The 22,935-nt window shown below is 46.8% G+C and overlaps 1 protein-coding gene and 1 pseudogene across 6 annotated transcripts in view; one reads left to right on the top strand and one right to left on the bottom strand.

Moving 5' to 3' along the window:
• The window catches only part of Rhobtb1 (Rho related BTB domain containing 1), a 109,120-nt gene that overhangs the window by 32,587 nt on the left and 53,598 nt on the right, over positions 1 to 22,935 (top strand). For 2 of the 6 annotated variants that reach the window (XM_021648543.2, XM_021648545.2), the window contains exon 3: positions 15,700 to 15,747. The gene's annotated coding sequence lies outside the window, so the exon portion shown is untranslated. Of the gene's footprint in view, positions 1 to 12,805; positions 13,022 to 13,559; positions 13,697 to 15,699; positions 15,748 to 19,515; positions 19,809 to 22,935 lie in introns of those variants that run through there. The other 4 variants (XM_021648547.2, XM_021648546.2, XM_060369410.1 and 1 more) reach the window with 4 other exon arrangements.
• Positions 7,006 to 13,426, bottom strand: LOC110555376 (serine/arginine repetitive matrix protein 2-like; annotated as a pseudogene).

The following is a 22,935-nucleotide window of genomic DNA, read 5'->3' as shown; positions in this document are numbered from 1 at the left end:
TGTGATGTGATGTGATGTGATGTGATGTGATGTGATGTCTGCCTTTCAGAGCTCAAGAGCTTGGGCACACTGGCAAGCACCACAGAATCTGCAACTGTGTTCCCAGGAGAACTTTCTCACTCATGCCCCAGGTCTAAACGAGTCTCATGGGCCCATGTTGACTACACCATTGTGTTTTACTTTACTACACAAAGCAGCCTGTTCTGCAGTTTACATGGTAGTATAAAATATTCACAATAGTGCCATTGTTGCCTGCCAGTCAATGTACCTAATGCATGGTTAGGAGAGGCTGGGTTTTGCAGATGAAAGGGTGGAGCCTCAGCAAGACCGAGGCATCCCACCATTATGCCACTTCTAAGGATGGAACCACCTTCCACACAGATGAGCAGAGAGCCACAGAAAATCCTTTCACAGTTATTCTCTGGACTTTCCTCCTCTGACGGTCCTCTGCTTAAGCCCCAATGGACATTTCGTGACTGCTTCTGTCTTGGTATGCCATTTCACTAAATACAAAGTTCATTGGATGCAGTTTCTCACCTATTTCCAGTGAGGTTGAGGCCTCCCTATTCTGAGAGTCATCTGCATCTACGTCATGATTCTACTGAACCAACTGCCATTATCCCGGAAGGCCCAGGCACCATGGAAAATGACAGCCTTGAACATGCTGTCTTTAGTGGGTTGAAGAGTGGAAGACAAAGAGAATTTGGCTAAAGTACAGGTTCCAGAGATCTAACAGTTAATGGTGGCCCTATCCACCTTGCAAGCTCAAGTTATAAGGAAGCACCATATAGAGAAAGAGTTTGCCAGTGATCACCACCCTTCCTAGCCAGAACGGTGATGAGGAATCTTCCTGGTGTGATAGTAGAGGTAAAAACCAATGCAGTGGCAGCTAAGGGACGGTGCTCATCAGCATCAAAGGGGGTGACAGGTTAAAGCATGTACCAGTCAAGTGTAACACAAATTATGACCTGAAATTTAGTGTCATAGAAATAAATTTTTGAGTGCACAGTTAGACCATAGTCAAAGCGGAACATAATTCACACCTTTCTCTAAGCATTTTGTTTCTTTGTTTGTTTGTTTTTGAGACAGTATCTCTCCGTAGCCCCGGCTGTCCTGGAACTCACAGTGTGGAGCAGGCAGGCTGGCCTGGATTTCACAGAGATCCATCCGTCTCTGACTCCTAACTGCTGGGGCTAAAGGCACGTGTCGCTATGCCTGGCTCCTCTGGGCATTTCTATTGTCAATACTCAGTTCAACCAGATAGTCCAAACTCTCGAGGGGAGGCTGCGAACACAACTTTTGAGGAGAAACGCAGTCATTCATTTTTGTCCCTGTGGCAAAACCACACCTGACTGCAGGCATCAGAAATCTTGTGGCGAGACTCATGTAAACAAACCATTTGATTCTAATGCCGGCATAATCGATAGGCGTTTCCAGTTGCCACATCAGTCACTTTCTACAGAAAGTCTGTGGGAGCATCATCTAAATGAGACATCTTACTTGGCGCCTCTCAATGAGAAATGCCATTGTATCCTTTTCCATGTGGCAATGAAATCATGGGTATATTGCCAAGATTAAATCTCGCAAGAATGTCTGCTGTTCTGATTTACTTCCTGCTAAAATTAGCAGGCTTCTTACGGAGCCACCTGCAAGGTGAGGTGAGATGAGGAATTTCGAAATCTTCCGCACCTATCAATCCCCCTAGTCAGAACAAATTGGTTTCCCTAGTCTCTGTTTATCATTGCGGCATTTTGGAGCCTAATGGCTAATTTTTGAGAACATTAACACGTCTACCTAGACTGAGTGTTCAATATGTGCAGTGAATATGTTAGATGTTTTATGCATAGAAACTTGTTTAATCTTCCCAGAAACACTCCGAAGTTTCTTTCCGTGACACAACTGTGAAAACTGAGGACAGAGCCAGGACTGGATTCTAGCCCTGACTTGTTCCTAATCCCTGGAGGTAGGAATATCAGAGTTCAAGGCCATCCCCGGTTACGTAGAGCCCTTGAGGCCAGCGTAGGATACAAAGCTGAAGGAAGAAGGCCACTTTAGCATGGTAAAGTCGTTACCATCTTATAAAACCTGTGGCTGAATGACAGATGGATGGATGGATGCATTCGTGCATGGATCTATATTTACTGATTTAAAAGACTGAGTCTTAATCTTGCATTATTGACACCAGTTTATCATTCATTTGTGTGTGTGTGTGTGTGTGTGTGTATGTGTGTGTGTGTGTACTCATTGTCTTTAAGATGTGTAGGTGATAGTTCTAAATTTAACTATAATTTTCAAAACAAACCTTGCAGAAGCAGGCTAGGGAGAGGTCCCCTTAGGTGATGTTCTCGCCACACAAGCATGAGGACATGAGTTGAAGTCCTCCACATCATGGAAAAGTTGGTGCTGCAGCAGGCCAGTGCTGAAGGAGGGTGAAGACGGGAGGACCTCTGGTCCTTGCTGCTCAGCCAGTATAACCTCATCAGTGACTTCTGGGCTCAGTGGGAGACCTGCCTCCAAAACTAAGGTAAGATTGAGAGTAACTGAGGAAGGCACCGGATGTCAGCCCCTGGCCGCTGGAAGCACGTAGCCACGTGAAGGAGCTTTTGTGCTTTGTGAGGAGACTGGCACTTACCTGTGATATGGAGTAACTTAGGACAGCTACTCCTTGAATAACTGACACAGTGACCCATATGTCTTCCCAGTCAGAAGGAGCCACCCTTACTACGCGCGTCACCTAATTGGCCCATGCTGGGCAGTGCTCTTAAGTCTGATGTCCTGATGCTCAGCTGAACATTGTAGATCAGCGGTAGATATCCTAACCGCTGAGATTCCCCCTGTGGAATGTGTATGGGCAGCTCAACACAGACCCTTGCCCTGGGATAGATACATGGTTTGTACTTTCACATGTAAATGCTACCCCCAGGAAGTCCTGCAATGAGAAATATAACTTTAAGGAAAAGATCAAATAAAAAGTATGTTTATTTCCTGGGCTGGCTGGGTGCTTAGAGGCCAAACAGTTATTCCTCATGGCTAGCTGACTGTCAGTCATTCAACAGGTCCTGAAAACTTGGGAATGGCTGTTTGACCAAGCTCTCTTCCCTGCTGTTTACTGATAAATTATTTGGATAATTTAAGACACAATTTTATCTGCTTTCTGTCCTTCCACCCAATTGTTCTTATTACTCTCTACCCAAACTTTCCAGATTCACATGTAAAGATAAAGAACATCACTGACATTTGGCTCTTGCATAAAGAATGAATAATTTTTAACTGCATGCGCTGAATACTACACAGATTATTTGAATATAATTGAGTGTCTTCTGTTCTGTTTGGAGACCCCAAACTCAAGTCAAATAAGCCACTTGAAGTCATTAATGAAACTATCCGGAAGACTGCATACATTTCCTTGCTGGACGTGAATTTTATGTTTTCCATGAGGAGAGCATGAAGTGCTTTGGAAGCCACTGTGTCTCTTCCATCTTTCTAGAATTATTTTAGAAGGAAAGTGGCGCTTTCTGGAATGCTTCTCAGCATTACTCTTTTCTGCAGCCTGAGCATTTTTATTTGACTGCTGACTTAACTGTGCCCTGGCAAGTGGCACAGTGAACCCAACAGAGTTCTCCCATGGGGACTCCAAACAGGCTGGCTCAGCATTATCAGCTGTGCACATGCCAAAGGTCGGACCTCCCCACACCCTGTCTCTGTTCTTCACTAAATTTGATAGGAAAAAACTAGCATTTCAAAACAATAAAAGGGACTGGAACAGAGCACACTAAGTAAAAGGAAACATGATGTTTTCCTTCATCCTCCAGACTCTCCGGCCCTCGTTAACGGTGAGAATGGAAGAGTACATGTTTAAAGAGAATTCCAGACACTTCATCAGCACGTGTCTGTCTCTTCGTAAGGTTTTTCAGGATAACGGCCACTTCCACTGTTTCCTGAGAATACACAGCCCAGGGGTAACCACACAATCGCACAGCACAAACAACGGTGCTTATGAGAACAACAGGGGTATAGGTCCCTTTCCACCAAAGGAAGAGTCTTGAAAATCACTGTGCGTGCCTGTGCATGTGTGTGCGTGTGCCACATGTGTGTGAGAGAGAGTATGAAATTATTTCACCATTACTACAGAAGAACTCATTTAGATTCAAAAATTGAGAACTGCTCCCCAAACAAGAGTTGAACACTACCTCACCCACAATGCCCATACAGATACGTAAATTGCAGGCCATGGCCACTCCATCTGGCAAAGCAGGCTGTTCTGGCTGTGTGGCTTTCTCTTTGTATCAAACCGGTGTCGCTGGCAAGAGGCAAAACACTGCCGTCCCCTGTGGACTCACTAGGAAGTGGAGTGATGATTTAATATCTTTGGGAAACAGAAAGGAATGAGCTCAGTACAAATGATGTCCTTCGTCTCAGTGGCAGAGTTAGTACCATTCAGAAATACCTGATCGGTAAGTGTTGGCCACTCGAGAAGCCTTGAGTTCCCGCTGCAGAAATACCAGAGCCCTTCAAGGCTTTTTGGCATCAAATGTAAAGTATGATGCCCTTTGCTTTCTGAACCTAGGCTTGCTCGACTATATAATAGGGACATTAATGCTACGCTCCCATAAGGGCGCTGTAAGGCTTTCATGACTGTCACGTAGGTGGGCCCACACCTAACAGAGGTAGGTACTTACTGAACGTTAGCTGGTATTACAGATTACAAAACCACATATGTTTATCTTCATGAAATTTTTGTCTAGATCTCCAAGTGCCTTTTCATGGGTAATGTATGTTGGCAGCGATTACAACAGGACAAGTGGACCCTCTTCCTTTAAAAAATGCAACTTTGTTAAACAAACGGCCTGTGTATATGATCAGAGAAAATTATAACTAAGAAACCCCATTAAAAAAATGTCGCTTATCATGATATTGATTGACAATCAAAAGGCTTGGGCTCAGAAAACTTTCAGATTTTGGATTTATTTGGCATTTGGAATATATTATACGGACATAATGAGCTATCCTGGATATAAAACAAGTCTAAACAGGAAAAGAAATTGTATCTCATATGTCTTATACACATAACTGGAAATTATATATTTCTATTGATTTTGTGCACAAAACAAAGTCTCCTAATATGAATTTTTCCACTGTGACGTCCTGTCAGCACTCAAAACTTACTGAAATTTGGAGTAGTTTGTATTTTTCGATTAAGAGTGCCAAATCTGTGTTTAAACCTATGGGTTCTTAGGAGAGAGCTCAGTTGGTAGAGAGCATGTAAGCATCAGGATCCAAATTCAACGCGCACCACAGAGTACCGTGGCCAGTGTTTGCGATCCTGGCACTGGGTAGCGAAAACAGGTAGATTCCCTAAGGCCCACTGACCAGCCAGCCTACCCTCATTCTAACCACTGAGCCCTAAGTCTTACTGAGACACCTTGACTCAAGTGAGCAGAGGACATGGCTTCTGAAGAACATGCTTGAGGGTGTTCCACATACATACTCATGCATGCATGTACACACAAGGACACAGAGACACCAAGATACAGAGACAGTCAGACAGACAGACAGAAATATAGATGGCTGGCTAGACAGATAGATAGATAGATGGTTAACTCTTGGCTTTCCTGCCTATGATGCTGTTTGAATTCCTCTGGACCGAGAGGAAAACTGAACGGGAACTTCTACTTCTCCCGTGGGTCCCCTCAAGGCCCACAGGCTCCTTAAGACTGATCCAATGACGGAAGTGCCCTGGCCCCTGGCCTCCTTGGCTTATGTGTACAAGAGAGGAAACACAAAGTTGATCTCGACCTGCTAAACTGATTATGTCACTCACAGAGATGCAGTTAACGGCTTGCCCACGAAGGGAAACTTACCAAGTGATAAATGGCCTGTGAAGTATTCAACATAAACCTTTTCAGAGCTAAGGAGAGACTCCAGTGCTGTCCGTACAAACATGCTCACAAGTCCCAGGGAAGAAGCCAGGCGTCCATGCACTTATATCAAAAGCACTTTTGGAAGGCACTGCGTCAGCTGCAGACAAGCCTCTCCACTTAGCCTTTCCCAGGCCATGTTAGGTGTCCTTCAAAGGCAGGGGTGTTTCTATGCTTACTCCTTTTAAGGGAAATCTTTATGGAACTCAGTGTGCTATGCACCAAAGTACTTCAGAATATTTGCTTGCATGTGGTCTAAGAGCCGGCATGGAATTTGGGGTTGGTTGGTGTGGTTCTCCTCTCAGGCAAACAAGTCACTCAACCTCTGGGAAAAAAAACCTCACTTCTCAAGTCTCTTGTGTTGGAGACAGTGTATTTCAAGGTCGTCCTGAAGATTAAATGTCATGTACGTTAAAGATGCTGAGTGAGCAAGCAAATGTGCTATGAATACAGGCTGTGCGTGGAACTGTTTTTCTCAAGTGAGCATGTGTGTGCTCATCTCTCTGGTTTCGGCATGGAGAACATTCACTTGTATGGATGGGGAGGCACATAGTTGCCAGAAGCCAGTAACAGAGCTACACGCCTGGAGCTGGGGTTACAGTCAGCTGTGAGCCAACGGCTGTGTGTGTGCTGAGAGAGCAACTCAGGTTGTCTGCGTGAGCAGTTGTGTGCGTGAAACACAGAGCCCCACACCCTGGACTTTTACGTGGCCTCAGGAGCCCATCTCCATATCCACTGACCTGGGCCCAACTTTTCCTTTTATATCAACGTTCTTTCACTTACCATGAACAACTGTTCAGTAAGTCACTGTGCCTGCCTCCCTGTGGCTTTTGGAACGGTACACACAGTAAATAAAATCACCTGGCTACTTAAAGGGTGGCCCAAATACGGTTGTTTTCTTTCCTTCCTTTTTTCTCTCCTATTCCCTGTTCCTGTTTATATTTTTTGTTTTTTGTTTGTTTGTGTGTTTTTTAGATTTTTTTTTTTTGGTTGGTTTTGGTGGTGGAGGTGGTGGTAATGGGTTTGGGAATGTTGCTTGCTCAGTGAAGATAAACAAGCATTATATAAAACAGTCAGGCAAGATAGCTTTTGGAATGCCACAGAACATAAATGTTATTTATTTTTTAATAGGTAAAAGTAAAGAATAGCATTAGCACATTTTCGTAATATTGACAGTGAATGTACATGTCACTTCATCACTGAAATAAACGTCCTTTTCAGATGCAGAACATTTCTTCCATGACATAAAGCTACAGTCAGGGTGTACTGTACGAGAGAAGAATAAATTATTATTTTTTTTAAAGCTGAAAACACACCCTGGACTTTTCCAGTTTCTACTTCTATAATGGAGCAAAGGGCAGCTGGCTCCTGCCTCTTGGCTAACTCAGTAAGAGCCATCTTGGCAGAAGACACTTCTGACTGGAAGAAAAAATCTAGTTAGGACTTTCAGGCTTGCAAAATCACATTTTAAAACTTACCCAACACCAAAGACAACCTTAAAAAAAAATGATGCATGGTGAAAATATAGCATGCCGCACTCCAACCACACTGTATAGTGGTGTGCGGACTCCATCCTGTCTAGTTTCATTCACTGATACCTAGAAAAAGAGAAACTGTGCTGTGAATTTTGGAGAGAGAGAGAACAGAATCTCTAAAACGTTGAACTCTGAGTGGGTAATCACCCAGCTCCTATGGTCAGACCCACTAGCTTAGCCTGAGTCTTCATCTGTACCTTTTTCTAAAATTATCCTTTAAAATAAGAGTTTGTCCACCCAACCACCTCAGGATGGGATGAAATACACATAGCTTTACAAGAGCTGGCGATGCTGACCTCCTGCAGCCTTTAGGAAAACAGGGTAGATGACCCTGATTCCGCACACGCCAGCATAGCTCTGGAGTCCTCCGGTGCACATGGCAGAAAGTAGGAAGAGTTGAGGACCTCTGCAATGCAGAGCTGACCTGAAAAAAAAAGTGCAGTAAATTAATTTTTGCAATAGCTCACCCACCCCCCTCAACCCCCCCCCCCATAGAGCTGGGCTGTCCAGAACCAAGAGTTTTTATTCTTATTCAAGTGAATGCAGCTTCATGCAAAACCTTCCCGTGGTCCTGGAGAGGCAGAAAGGGTTGTTGAGGTGGACATCTCAACCACCCAATAGTTGGGAAAGTGGCCCCAAGACCGGAAGCTGGGAAATCCCTGTCCTAGCTCTTCTAGCTAGAGCAACTCATAGACAGATTGCCCTAATACTGGGTTATGGGGTAAAAAGATACCTGCAGACACAGGGTCCCAAGAGATCGTTTTCTCTTTTGGCCATCAACACATGGCATTATAGACGTGCACAGACACACATCTCTGCCCCCTGTCACTAACTGGAGAACAGGCCTGTGGTGGATAAAGCAGTTCAGATCCACCCTACGGCTTGCGGAAGGCTGGCGTCCAGGGTGGCTTAGACAAAGCTGCTTGTAAAGGCTGATTAAATCCAGCGCCCTGCCTTGTCCCGACTCCGGAGCCCCGAGCAGTTCTTTAGAGCCTGCCAGTCAGTGGAAGCAGCCTGTCCACGCGCCACCGGCCACTTCATCTCTTAGATGCCACGAAGTCCTAGGCCATCGCAACAGCTTCTGTGTCACCCCAGCCATCTCCCCCGACAGCTGTTTCTCAATAAACCTTCCGACCAAGTGCAGTTGTTCTTCAAAGCAGGCCCATCGGCCAGCTCCTTTGCTCCCCCTGTAAGCGCTTGTCTAAAACGACTCCTTAAGCACCTGCCATCCACTATTCATACTGCCAACCCGGCATCAGATCTGGCATTCCAGACGTAGGGGCAGGAGGTGGATACCCTCTCACTGCACACCCCAGGGGTCCAAACCATGGCCCACAGCTGTCGCATTCATCACTGGAGGATACCTTTGCGCCTGCGCAGAAGGGAGGGGCGTTGGCGCCTCCGGCTGTCGGTTACAGACCGCTGGAATGAGGACTTAATACCACCTGACTGAGAAAACTCTCTCCGTGGGAATTTCATGTAAGTAATTTCCCATACACACTGATTAAACTGGAAAAAGTTTAGGGCAACAGAAGCAGCGAGCACTCATAATTGAGTTGATGATCAGAGTTTTCCTGGGGGTGGTGCATATTTACTTTGCAATTTGATAATTGTGACCCCAGAATTTTTTTTTTTTAAAGAGCTGGAGAGTTGACTCAGCAGCTCTGAGCCTTGCAGCTCTTGCAGAAGACCAGAGTTCAGACCCCAGAACCCAAGTTGGGCAGCCCACAACCACCTCCAAACTCCAACTCCAGGGATCTGACGCCCTCTTCTGGCATCTGCAAGCACCTGCACTCATGCGCACATACACCAGTAGGCAGCCGCACATTAAGTACACACACTTAAACATAAAAATACATATTTTGTTTTAAAATCCCACATATAAAATAGCCAAAGACATGAATATCTCTTTGAGCAATAAAAAGATAAGGGTGATCGGTTGGCTAAGAAAGAGATGTGTCGAAACCACAACGAGTTCTCCTCACTGAGTTCTCCTCACTACTGTTGAACAATAATTTTGTAAATAACAAACCAAAAAGAAAAAAACAAAACAACAACAACAAAACGATGATACCAAATCGTACTGCTAGGAATGTAAAACATACAGTCACTATGAAAATAAACATTCTGACAGCTTATTTAGCATTTGAATCAGGACTTGGCATTCTTAAGCATTTGTCTCAAAAAAAAAAAAAAAAGGTGTACAAATGTTTATGAAAGTGTTTTTTTCATTGTAGCAAAACATTGAAGTACTCAAACGCCATTCCAAGGGTATTCACACACCCTGGCATGTCCATACAATAGACACCTAGCAATGAAAAGAAGTGAACTGCTGATACAGGCGATACCGTGGACGGACCTCACAGAGAGCACGTGCAGCGAAAGCTCAGTCTGAGAATGTACCTAGTAGCATTCCCAATAATAGGTCTCACCATGGTAAAAGTCTAGAAATGGAGGAAAGATGAATGGTGGCAGGGGAATGACTAATGCCAAAGGGTCAGTAGCAAGTGATTGTATTGGTAATTAAATAACACTTCTATATATAAGCCTCGGTATTTAAACTTTTAATTTACTATTGTTGTGGGTGTGCACGTGCCTGCGCATGCACGTGTGAGATGGCTGATCCAGAATTTTTGTTGTTGGTGGTGGTGGTGGTGGTATTGGTGGTGTTTTGATTTAAGGGGTGTAGGGGTACTTTTATTTTATTTTATTTTGGCTTTGGTTTTTGCTCATTTTGGCTTGGTGGGTTTTTGTTTTGTTTCGTTTTACTTTTTCTTTTTGTGGGGAGGGCAACATCTCTGGTAAAAATACCTCCCCTAAAAGGTCTGACATCACTCCTGTGCAATAAAACATGTGTTTAGAGAGAAAAATGTTGGCTAGTTCCCACTTAGGCTCCAGTTCTTGTTTATCTGAAGTGAGTCGTATGGGCTGTGCTGTCAAGCAGCAGTTTATGACCAGGAAATCTGGTTCTTTTGTGGGCTGGAGCACAGATGAGCTCTTGCATGGTGCTGCTCATTGCCCTCTTTCCTCTTCTTCTCTCTTTCCTGTTGGTCGAAACAGCTCATCAAGTCCTCCACCTTCACAAGTCAGAAGTCATAATGTGTGAAGTTTGGGGCTGTGCCCTGAATGTGGATGGCAGTGTCTTCTTGACATACCTGTCCTTGCTTGGAAGAATTTGCCAGCCAGCTTTTCTTCTGCTGTGTCTGAAATCACCGTTAACAATTTATTGTCCTGGTAGTTCTTTCAATCATTTCCCCCTCAGGTTTAGGTTCTTACTCCACGAGGTCCATTATGAAATGGCTGGTAGCTGGCCCTTGGGGAGCTCCCAAGAGGGGAAGGCAGAGGAATCCCAAAGTATGCACAGTGCTGGGTGTCTCTCTACTCTTGTCACCCGCCTGATGCTTCAGAAAAGCATTGTCACTTAGTGTGTGTGTGTGTGTGTGTGTGTGTGTGTGTGTGCATGTGCAGTTACGTGCACATGCTCACGAGCATTGGGGTAAGGGGTGGGACACATCTGTGCCCTTTATTGTGGAGTCTAGAAGTCAACCTTAGAGTTCTCCCATAAGAGCTGTTCTCCTTATAGTTTTTGAGGCAAGGTCTCTCATTGGGACTAGGGGCTGCTGAATTGGCCTGACTTCTGAGCTGGTGAGCCCCAGGCATCCTGCTGCCTCCACCTTAGCAGTTGGGGAATCACAAAGACATACAGCATTATGCCTGGCTTTTTGCACGGGTGCCACAGACCAAACCCAAGCTCTCATGCTTGCGTGGTAAGTATTTTACCAAGCTGTCTCACCAGGCTCGTCTTCTTAATGTATGACTGAGGAAGGAAAGGGTACTGGAGAAGGCCAGATGTTACAGCAAAGATTAATGATGAAAATGAAGCCAGCTCTGGATGACCCGGGCACAAATGTCAGCCACTAACAACAATGAAAATTTAAGTTTTCTTTGCCTTAGTTCCCCCGTGTGTAAAATGGTTCTGATCGTAACTGCACATGCCCCCCTCAGTTGTGGAGGTCTAATGGGGAGAGGTGTTTTAAGTCATCCCCCCATTGTTTTCCATTTCTTAGTTACTGTTCTATTTCTCAGTGCCCAGGGTGGCTTGGGGAGGGAAAAAGTGACTTACCATGAATTAGAATTGCTTACTAGCAGGAATGGAGTTAATTAACTTCCTCTAAGAAATACATTCCTGAAGAGAATGTCTATTGACTGAGTCTTTCAACATGGCGTCCTTTTAAAATGGACTGAAGGAAGACCCCTCCTTACCAAGCAAATACTTTCGTGGATCCATCTTAAACTTCTCGGAGCCGGAATTTGATCTCTCAGTTCCTTCTCTTCCTAATATCAAAAAAATTGTGGCCTTGACTCCATTTTGGACAAGAGTGCATTAAGGATTGTTTAAATCACCCAAGTTGCTCCCCACCTCATTTGCTAGTAAAAACATTTAATTTATCCAGCATGTTGGTGGTACAAATCACAGTGGAATGTAGAGGTAGAGGAGTCAGGAGTTCAAAGCCAGCCTTGGCAACATAGCAAGTTTGAGATCAGTCTTGGCTACAGGAGACCCTGGGTCTAAGTTACCAAAGGGACTGAAGTTCATTCAGGAATTCTAGGGAGGAAGAGAAATCCACCTAAGAAAACCGAATGTGGTTCCTGTAAGGATGAGGGAGGTGTTACTGTGAGAGAGTTGTTTTGCTGTTGTTTCTTTTTGGTTGGGTTGAAGGAGAACACAATTAAATCATCCTTACAGCTAACCATGACTACCTTTCCCGCCCTTTCAAGATCCTAACAGTGCTTTACCTAAGAACTGATGGAGGGCCAGGATGTGACGTGGCCATCTTTGTGTCCGCCTTGTTGTTCAGCCTTTTCAAGGGTTTTAAATGTAACATATTCCTATATGAAGGCATTCACACCCTAATCCCGCAGCTGTCTCCTTGCAGAGCTGGAGAGAGCAGATTACACAGTTGAGTCTAACAGGCAGTTTAGAAGGCAGACTGAAAGTTTCCTGTGGGCAGGAGCCAAGTTTGTTGTACCCCCTTGTCACCTCTTAAGAGCTTGTCGTGATGCCTGGCATCACTAGGCACCTAAGCATTTCTTAAGTGTATTCATGATTAGTTGCCATGATTCTGCCCTCGGAACTCACAACTGGCTAGAAAGTCCAGACCGTCCCTGAGAAGAGTTGGCTGTCTTTCCTTTCCAAGATTTCCCGCAGACCCAGGAGAGGCCAAAGTCAGTTTTAGCTCTTCCCCGCCCCCCGCACCGCCCCCCCCCCCCGCCGTCCCCTCCCCGCCTCTCTAAAAGGAGCTGTAAAGCGGCTAATTTCTGGGGGTCAGGGGAAGCAGGGAGTCCCTCCCACCCCCTGTGGAGACCCCCTCAAGCCGGGTGCAGGGGAAGGTGACCAGGAGGGGGAGAGCCAGCCCCGCACGTGCAGAGCCCAGGGGAGGAGGCCGGGCTAGCGCAGCGCTTAGTCAGCAGCTGGGCTCGGGTTTTGAAACAAAAGCCAATGTCCTCCCTCGGAGGAGTCCGCGGCCGGTCAGTTCCTAGGGGGAAGAAAGCTATGCTGCCCAGCCGGTTAGTGGCCCAACTTACTTTTCCTGAGCCCAGGACTGTGGGCCGGCGGATGTTCGGGAGTGGGTGGGATGCCGCGGGGAGGGGGCGCGGGGACAGCTCGCACACACCCTGCCCTGCTCTGGCGTCCGCTCGGCCTTGGGGCCGGGTCCCCGGGGTGCCGGACGCACGCTGGTCCCGACCGAACGCCCTGGAGCCCAGGCCCCTCCGGGCGTGCGTGCAGCCGCGGCACCTTCGCCGCCTCGCGTCCCGCAGCTCAGACACACCAGGCCCCGGTTTCATGAATGAAATCCAATCGTGTGGTTATAAATAGCCGCCAAGGCTGCTCACGTCACGGTGTAGAGACAGAGAGAGAGGGAGAGAGAAAGAGAGAGCGATCGGAGGCCGCCACCGCCGTCTCTTGCTCCGTGCCGGGGCGCAGGGTTCCGCCCGGTGCCCCGCCTGGCTGAGGACGGGGGGCGGGAGGAGGGCAGGGCTGGCGGGCGACAGCGACCTGGGGGACGAGCCCCGTGGCCTGGGCCGGGACGAGGACGCGGCCGGGCGCGGCTGTGCCATGCTGCCTTTGTGCCACGCCGGGCGGGAGGCGCGCTGTGCGCAGGGTCCCGGCGTCCCCGCGAGCGCGCGCGGCGGGGGCCGCTGCTGAGCGGCGGAGGGAGCCGGGTCTCGCTCGGCTGCAGGGTAGGTGGCTGTGTCGCGCAGAGAGCCCCAGTGCGAGGCGGAGCGCCCGACCCCTACCCCCACCAGCTCCCGATCGCCCCGCGGGTGGCAGGTGGGGACCCCTGGCCCGCGTGTCCCGGCGACATTTGCGGGAGCGAGCTGATGGGGAGGCGGGGGTGGGGGGACAGTCCCCTCCCAGGCGAGCGAGCTGAAAAGAGGTGGAGGAGCGCCAGCCCCAGCCGCACCCCTAACTTGTAGCTGCTGAGGACACGTACAACAGGCACCTTAGCAGGCCGGCTGCTCCAGGGAGGGTGCTGCCGCACCCCCGGGGGGGGTGGGGAGGCGCCTTTTCCTCGAAGGACCGTGGTGGGGAACCCGGGACCGAGAAGCGGGGTGCTCTGATTCCTTGGGTGCTCGCCCTGCCCCGAGCAGTGCCTGCGGGGGCACGGGGCGTCGCCTCTCGTCCTCCCCTTCTCCTCAAGCCCTGTGTCTAGGGAGTCTGTTGTGAGTTGCTGTGCCAACCAGTACACGCTGCCTGCGAGGGGCTTTGCACACACCTGAACTTACGTGTTAACAGCCAGGTGTAGGGGGGGAGACGTACAAAACATACCCACACTCACCCACCCACCCCTAAAAAAATGGAAAAAAAAGAAAAAAAAAAAGCAGAAGGAAAGCAAGGCTGTGTAAAAATATATTATTCGATCCCACTGTTTGGCGGTGCGGTTTCCATCCCGTATCAAACTACTCAACGGAGGAGCAAAGTCAATATTTATGCTTGGACACGCCAGAAAGTTAGGAGGGAGCGCCAAGCGCAGGGTTTTGAGTTGGCTTTGCACGTCAGCACACAAGCTGCGCCTTTGGGGGCTGTCTGTACTCACTCGTGTGCTGGGGCTGTGGGGAAGTGCTTTAAGGTTGATGGCAGGCTCGGAAAGCTGGGGAGCTCTAGACAAGTCATCCAGACTTTGAGCCTCCCTGGCCTGTGCTTTTGGGGAACTGCCTGGATACTCAGCCTGGGGTTTCATTGGCTTTAGAGGTTCTCGGCCCTGGGGAGGGGGGGCGGGGGGGTGCTATAAGAAACGTAACAGGAGACTCAAAACCATACCAACTTTCCAGAGCCTTTCAGCTCTGCCAAGGGCAGATAGGAAGCCATCAACAGGCTCATAAGTTCACTTACAAACGCTGCTTTGGGACCGGGTGTTGCATTTCATCTTCAGTGATCTTTTAGACTCCTGTGAGGCCTGGAGGTTCCCACAAGATAAACTCAAGTTTTTGGACTATCAGTGACACCTGCGTGTCGCCCAACGGGTGAAGGGAGCACTCAATTATTATATTAAACAAAGTTCTACCCCGAGGTTCCTGGGTGCTATTTGAATGTTAATGGGGGTGTGGTTTCCGGCCATTCCATCCCAGCGTGGAAGGCTTTGGACCACCGTTAGGGAAAAAAATAATGTATTGTCAGCAGTCGTTTAAGCTTGCCTACTCACTACCTTCCCAAATTGTGAAGGTAGTGGCCATTTCAAAGTGCAGGTTGGGGGGATGGGGGTGGGGCTAACCTGTGATCACAAAGAGGCACAGGAAACAGGTTGGTGTTATTGGCTTAACACTTCTACAAAAAATAATAGAGGAAACCAGACTTGCTCGCGTTAGGGTTAAGATGATATATATATATTTTTTTTTAAATGACATTCTGAAGGAAAAAATCTCACTCCTCCCCTTCCGTGACTTTCGAATCCAAAAATGCTTGTGAGTTCAGTGCTTTTTCTGTACTATACCAAAATGCTCAGAAATATACTCTTGTGAATGCTATGAAATGTTAACATCGCTATTTCAGGATACTCTTGACCCAAAGAAATGCCAGCAGATGAGTGGCACCAAGCAAAATCGGGTGGACTGTGCCCTTCTTTGGGTGTGGAAAGAGATAGAAAGCATGCTAAAAACAAACCAAAACCAAAACCAAAAAAACACCAGTTCCCCTGGGCTCCCGGCAGGCAGTTGGATTTTAACAGTGTTTCTCTGTTCTCTAGGTAAGTCCAGATGTGAGCAGGGACTTCTCTTCACTTCCGGCGAGCCAGGTCAGTATCAGCATGAGAACCCACAAACACAGATGGATGGCACATTCTCCGAGGCCGAGCATGGGATTCAGAGCAAGTTCCTTAGTTGTGTGTTTGGAAAGAATTGGGTTTTTGCTGTTTTATATGGTTTGAGTTTGTTGTTTGTTGTCTCTTCCCTGTGGTCCTTGAAAGACAAAATGGTGCTAGACAGTGGAGGAACCTGGGAATCTGGGTGTCAGTAATAGAGAGAGATTCCATGCACCTTCATCTTGGCCTGCAGGAGCTACAAGAAAATTCCATAGAATAGGAGTGGACATTTGTTGAGCATGAGTCAAGATGTGGGTAGTGCTTGGTTCTGCACACCTCTGTTTTTATTCCACATAATAATTTTATTTATTATATGTATGTGTATATAAATAGACAAGCATGTTATATGTATATTCTGACATACACATATACATATATAACCCTTGGTATATATATGTATATGTGGTATGTATATGTACAACTTCTGATTCCTTTTTTTAAATAATTTTTGCCTTACTCTAAAATATAAACTCCTAACTGAAAAACTCTTCTTCAGCAGAGAGACTGCAGCTGAGAAAGTTTAAATGACTTGTTTAACTCACTAACTACAGATCACCCAGTAACCCAACATGGTAAAGTTATTCCTATAGAGTAGATTCCACTCTTTTAGGTAAAAGTAGGTATTTCTAGCATGGATCTGTTAAAGATAAATATTTTTATGGGTCGAGAAGGTCTCTGACTCTTAGGAAGTTGCCAAGCACGTTTAAGAGACAGACTTTAAGCATTCCCATATGAAAACGTAGAGAACAAATCATGCTCGTGTATGTCCTAAGGCTGATTTGGGGTCCACATCACTTTTCTAAGAAATTCAGTGTTTTCTGTTCTGTGAGATTATTTTGAATTCCATGTGCCAAGCACAAGTTTTCATCTGCGGAGATGATGGGTGAGCGTTTGGAAGCAGGCAGGATATAGACTTTCAAACAAACAGAGGTTGTAACAGTTGCTTCGAGCCATGGTGTCCCCGGACCAGGCGGTGGAAATGCTATTGCTTACAGGTATCACAGCTTCAAAGCTGTCACTCTACAGGGCATCCTTGATAAAACGCTACAATGTGACTGGGAGCCTGTTTCTTCAAAGCCTCAGTGTGCCTGAGGGATTCTGCTTACAGCAGATAGGTTTGGATACATCAGAGATAAAATCCCAACCAAAGTTCTGAAAAGGGTCAATATGTAAAGTTATGGACAGTATCTAAAGTTATGGAACATCTTTTGCCTCTATTTCCTCCTTTGCTTATTTTTTTAAGGATAATTTGTAACAGTTGTTCATCCTTCTCAGGGAATTCTGAACACAGAGTCATTGACCATAAAGTAGGGAACAAATTACAAAGGAGAACTTCTAGATAAAATCCTTTTTGTGCACTGACAGTCCCAGCTCACTAATAGCATTACAAAAGCACAGTTAGTGAAGGGGTATTTTTCAATTAAAAAGTAGTTATATGCTATTCTATAAGAGCTTTATCTATAAAGGTTCCTATATCCTAGACCGTTCCAAGACAGATCATATTCCATGGTTTGTATTGGGGAGATCCCATTACAGGCCAGAACCTCACCATTAACTGACATATGGCTGGCTGTGATAAATTATATGCCATAAAAAATAATCAATATGACAATCATAAATCTATAATTTATTTAAAGTAGTCAAATTACACTCTAAATTATGTAATGTTGGAGCCAAAAAGAAACTTAGAATCAGCAAGCTGTCTCTAAAGATAATTACTCAATTAACAGCCAGCCTTCCCTTTGCTCTTTTGGACACCCCAGGCTTTGGTTACTATGTGTTGTTTCTCCCTTGTAAAATGGCTAGAAACATTTGGAACATGCTGGCTTCGCTTGGTAAGCTCGCTCATAGGAAACAGCAAACCTGGGCCCCGGCGATGGCACAGTCTGTAAAGTGCTTGCTGCACAAGTACAGACTGAATTCAACTCCCAGAACCTACCTTAAAAAAGCTGAGCATGCTTGTGATTCCATCACTGGGGAATCAGGGACAGATGGACCATAGGGCTCTTTAGTCAGTAAGCCTAGATCAGCAAGGCTCAGGCTAGCTGGAAAAAACACAAAATGGACAGTGCCTAAGGAAGGGGAGGCAGAGGCTGTCCTGTGACCTCTGTGCACACCTACACACACACACACACACACACACACACAGAGAGAGAGAGAGAGAGAGAGAGAGAGAGAGAGACCTTCACCTTTCTGTTGGTACTGTAAAAACAGAAATTCAGCCTCACTATTATGAAGGCCTCCCTCCCTTTGGTCTCCCATGGCTGCTGATTTGAATCTGTTCTTTTTACTCACCTCTTCTCCATCAGCCTCACAACATTAAAACAAAACTTGGGGAAGGGATTTGAACTAAATTACAGATAGCTAAGGAACAACAACAGAAAAAAACCAGGTAGGGGCAGGAGGTAGGATGGGAGAGGTGGGAAAAGGAAGAGGGAAAAGAAGGCTTGAAGAGCAGCAGCAGACAGTGCTCAAACAGATAAGACGGGTTGGTTTTCTGCAGATGGTTTTGTTTTTGTTTTGTTTTTTGTTTTTTACTTTGTAAATCACATAAAGCCAGTGACTACCATAAAACCAGCCACTTCTCCCAGCTCCCTTGTGCCCCAGGCACCTTAGAGCAAAAGTTGGGAAACAGGCCAGTCAAGCCATGAGAAATGAAGGGTGAGCATGGCTTCGGTTGTCCCAGATGCCTGTGGCATTTCAGGTCTTCAGACATCCCTTCCAGGTGTGACTCAGACACATCAGCACGGAAGGGTAAAATACCAGGAGGTCTAGACAGAGCAATTACCCTTCTCCATCCCGCTCTTGAGTTTTATTTCTTGTGCAATGGCAAGTTACCAGTGCTGATGGGTTTTGATCTCTCTCTCTCTCTCTCTCTCTCTCTCTCTCTCTCGAAATTTCTTTTAGATTTTTAGCCAAGCAAGTGACCCCACCCCCAGCTACAACAACAAATGAGGGCTTCCTACAGTCTTCCAAGGCACCAAGCATTTGACTGCGTTTCTGCTGATATTCATTATCAATTCCAATTTCGCAGAAGCAGAAAAGGAGAAGAGTAAAGGACAGGGATCCAGGGACATTTGCTCAAAAAGCTGATAGGGAACAGAGCTTGGATTGGTGCACTTTATCCTGACCGGGAATTTGAGTACATTCTAGATGAACTCCAGGCTGTGGGTACTTTAAGCCATTTTATTCGAGGTTATGTTTGCAAGGGAACAAACACAGGAGTGAAATGACTCACATCTACGTTTGACATATTTAACAAACACATCATTTGAGCTACCTAGCCATCTTGCCTACACAAGTCTGCTCACGTGGGGTCATTTCTAATGTATGTTGAAGTCACAGACATAAACACTCAAGTCCCTATGAGGGTTGAATCACGAAGTCAAGGAAAGTCCCTATAAGGTCACTTGTTTCAGCCTCCCTCTGGTGACAAAGCCCCAGCTGGCACCAGGAAAGTGATGTAACTTGACCACGCTCATAGTTAATAAGTGACTTCTCCTGAACTCAGCCCAGGTCTCCCGATCCAACCCGGCCTCCGTCCCGTTACATAACACCACCTAGAAAGTGCCAAGACTTCTGAACTCTCCAGCTTTGCCACAGTTCCAATGAGCGAGTCCAAAATACACACACAACCTAAGTCATGCCCAGCGAAGAATGATAAGAGGGTGCCAGCGGGACACAGATACGGCGGGTACTTGGAGCAACCCTCCTTATCTGAAAAGATGTCAACACAGAACGTTCCTTTTTTTCCCCACCAGAACATAACTCTCAAAGCTCTGAGCCTGCCCAAGCCGTCTCAGCTGAGCAACCCATCGGGAGCTTTGTAATTTTGTCTCGGCTCTGGCTCCTTATGAGCTGGGTGCTTTGGGTAAAATATGTTTTGGATTTCACTCTCCTTGCCTGCAAATGGCAACGGTATATAGCCTCATCCTTCGGATTATGAGGATGTCCTGAAATCGCAGGCACAGACCACGTAGGAAGTGCTCGCCAAGGTTAGTTGTTTTTCTTGGACTTTCTGGACTGTCTCAGTAGGAAGCACTGTAACATAATGAATGTTGGTAGTCATATTATTTTGTCGCTAAGTTTACTGGTGCCGTTGGATACTGATGCTACAAGAATAGTTTCCCTGCCATTTCCTCAAGTTATCTCTGTGTTCTTTCCCTCTCCCTCTCTTCCCTCCCTTTCTCCCTCTCCCACCCCACCTCTTTTCCTCTCCCTCTCCCTTTCTCTCCCCTTCTCTCCCTCCCTCTCTTTCTCCCTCCCCTTCTTTCTCTCCCTCTCACTCTCTCCCTCTCCTCCTCTTTCTGTCTTCCTCTCCCCTCTCTCTCTTTCCCTCTCCCTCTTCCCCTCTCTCCCTCTCCCTCCTTCTCCCTTTTCCCCTCTCTCCCTCTCCCTGTCACCTTCTTTCTCTCTGTCTCTCTCCCTGTCTCTCTCTCTCCTCTATTCTCTATCCTTCTCTCTCTCCCTCGCCTCCTTCTGCCTCCACATCTGTAGTTGCATTTCTTTCTCCTGTGGTCTAGAATCACTGGAGTCTCCATGAATTGTTTTGTTGTTTTAACCTCTGCTCTGATATAATACCCAGATCATCTTGGCAATCTGGGCCTCTTGTTCCCTTCCAGACACTGCTTGCCTCTAACGTAATTTTCCCATAAACTTTGCATCTCAAAGCAACTGCAATGTCTCCAACCAAGTCGCCAGGCTATCTACCCAGAGACAGTCGGGAAACTTTTGCTTTCTATTCCAAAGCACATCAGAGTTTCCTGCCTCCTTTTCAGTTAGCAACGTGTGGAGTATTATGTTCTGCTGGCTTTCCTCTGTGCTGTGTGTTACTGTAGGTGAGTAGATAGGAAAGCATAACAGCTGCCATTTTGCCCTTGCCCCTCCACACTGGATAACCGGCCTGGCCTAAATGACACCTCTGGGAAGCCTTTCAGTGCACACCTCTCCCTCTGCTGCCACCTTGTCATGTGGCTCTGGCTGCTCTGCCCTGGACTTCTGGAATGGAGGCTTCTCAGCAACACATCCTGCCTAGCACACGGCAGAGGGAAGCTGCTGGGACTGTTTTTGCCTTCACTCATACCTGCTGTTTGTTTGGGTTTTTTTTTTTTTTTCTGTATTAATAATTCAGTGGCCTTGAATGGACTTCTTTTTCCTGATGGCACAGTTACCCCTTAGTCGTTAGCATGTGTGTGTGGTGCAAGATGGGTGTGGCCATTGTGTGTTTCCCCAGGGCTACGAAGCAGCTGAGCGAGGGCCTGGAGTTTTCAGTCACCAGCTACTGCATTGTCCCTAGCTCTATTATTAAACTCAGATGGGTTGAGCTCTGATATGCATTCCTAACGAGGAGTTAATTGTGCTTAAAGCCAGGCTCCAATTTTATGAATGTGCATGAGTGGGAATGGGAGTTTCAGCAGAAAGACAGCTGATCCAGGAGCTGTAAGCTCGGGCCTGGTGTCAGGGGTTTCTGACAAGCCAGTGAGAGTCGCAGGTGTCTCATGATCTTGTACTGGACAGGCTGTGGCTGCACCATCACCTGAGTCTGTTTGCTTGAGTCTTAAACATGGAAGAAGTGGAGACAGTGGTGTGCCGGGACATCTCATGGGGAAACAGTTCTATCGGCTCTTCTCCTTGTCACAACTAAACTCCAGACAGAAGCAACTCAAGGGAGGAAGGGTTTATTTCGGCTCACAGTCTGAGGGGAAGGCATAACACAGAGTGCGAGACAGCCAATCCCATTGCATCTGGAACCAGAGCAAAATGAATGCCGGCATTCAGCTTGCTTCCTCCCTTTTTTACTCAGCCCGGGAGCCCAGAGCGTGGGCTGGGGCCACCTGCGTTCACGATGTGTGTCTCCTCCTCAGTTAAAGCTCTCCATAAACGTCCTCACAGACATACCAGGTGTCTGTTCCCATGGTGAATCTAAACCCACTTAACAGGATAGCTACTGCTCATACATGTGCATAAATAGACATGTAAGTGCTTTCGGGGACTGGAGCTAGATAGTGCTAGAGGGTGTGCTCGACACGTGCACAGCCCTGGGTCCAGTCTCCAGCATGCACATGCGTGTATACCCACACAAGTGCTAGCGACACCGCAACTGTAGAACAAACTATTAACACACAAAAATAACGTTCACAATACCTCTTACTGTAACTCTTACATTGATGATTGTTTCTTACTGGATGGTTCTGTCAGACACACACACACACACACACACACACACACACACACACCCCTCTCTTCCATCCACAGCCAACATATGGTTAATCTGGCAGCAGCAGAGTTCAGTTTCCACAGAAGCGTTTTGTCATCTTTCACAGTGACAGACAGAAGTGAAACCACAGAAGCAAAGGTCTCCATGGCACCTAGCTATCAGTAATGAGCGTGAGTGTCCTAGTTAGGGTTTCTACTGCTGCAATGAAATACCATGACCAAAAGGCAAGCTGGGGAGGAAAGGGTTTATTTGGCTTACGCTACCAGATCATAGTCCATCGTTGGAGGAAGTCAGGACAGGAACTCAAGCTTGGCTGGAACCTGGAAGCAGGAGCTGATGGAGAGGCCATGGAGGGGTGCTGCTTGCTGGCTTGCTCAGCCTGCTTTCTTACAGAACCCAGGACCACCAGCCCAGGGATAGCACTATCCACCATGGGCTGGGCCCTGCCCCATTGATCACATGGAGGCCTTTCCTCAACTGAGGCTCCTTCCTCTCTGATGACTACAGGTTGTGTCAAGTTGACACACAAAACCAGCCTATGCCCAAATGGGTAGAAGTGTTTAAACTCTGCAAAGACACTTCCCCAGAAGAGCTCTTCACAATGTAACAATGAAACACTTTTTTAAAAAAAAAGACTTTATTATTTCTTACCATGTATTTATTTCTGTATATGTGTGCTTTATTTGCATGTATGCCTGCATGACAGACGAGGGCATCAGGTACCATTACAGATGGCTGTGAGCTACTGTGTGGTTACTGGGAATTGAACTCAGGACCTCTGGGAGAGCAGCCAGTACTCTCCACCGCTAGGCCATCTCTCAGGCCCCACACACAGCACACTTCTTACGTCATTCTACAAAACAACAGATTGAGCCCCAATTTGTTGTGGTGTCGAGTGTCTGCGG

This window comes from Meriones unguiculatus, chromosome 16, assembly GCF_030254825.1.
Source record: "Meriones unguiculatus strain TT.TT164.6M chromosome 16, Bangor_MerUng_6.1, whole genome shotgun sequence".
Lineage (NCBI taxonomy): Eukaryota > Metazoa > Chordata > Mammalia > Rodentia > Muridae > Meriones > Meriones unguiculatus.
This window is presented reverse-complemented; position numbering and strand designations above follow the sequence as displayed.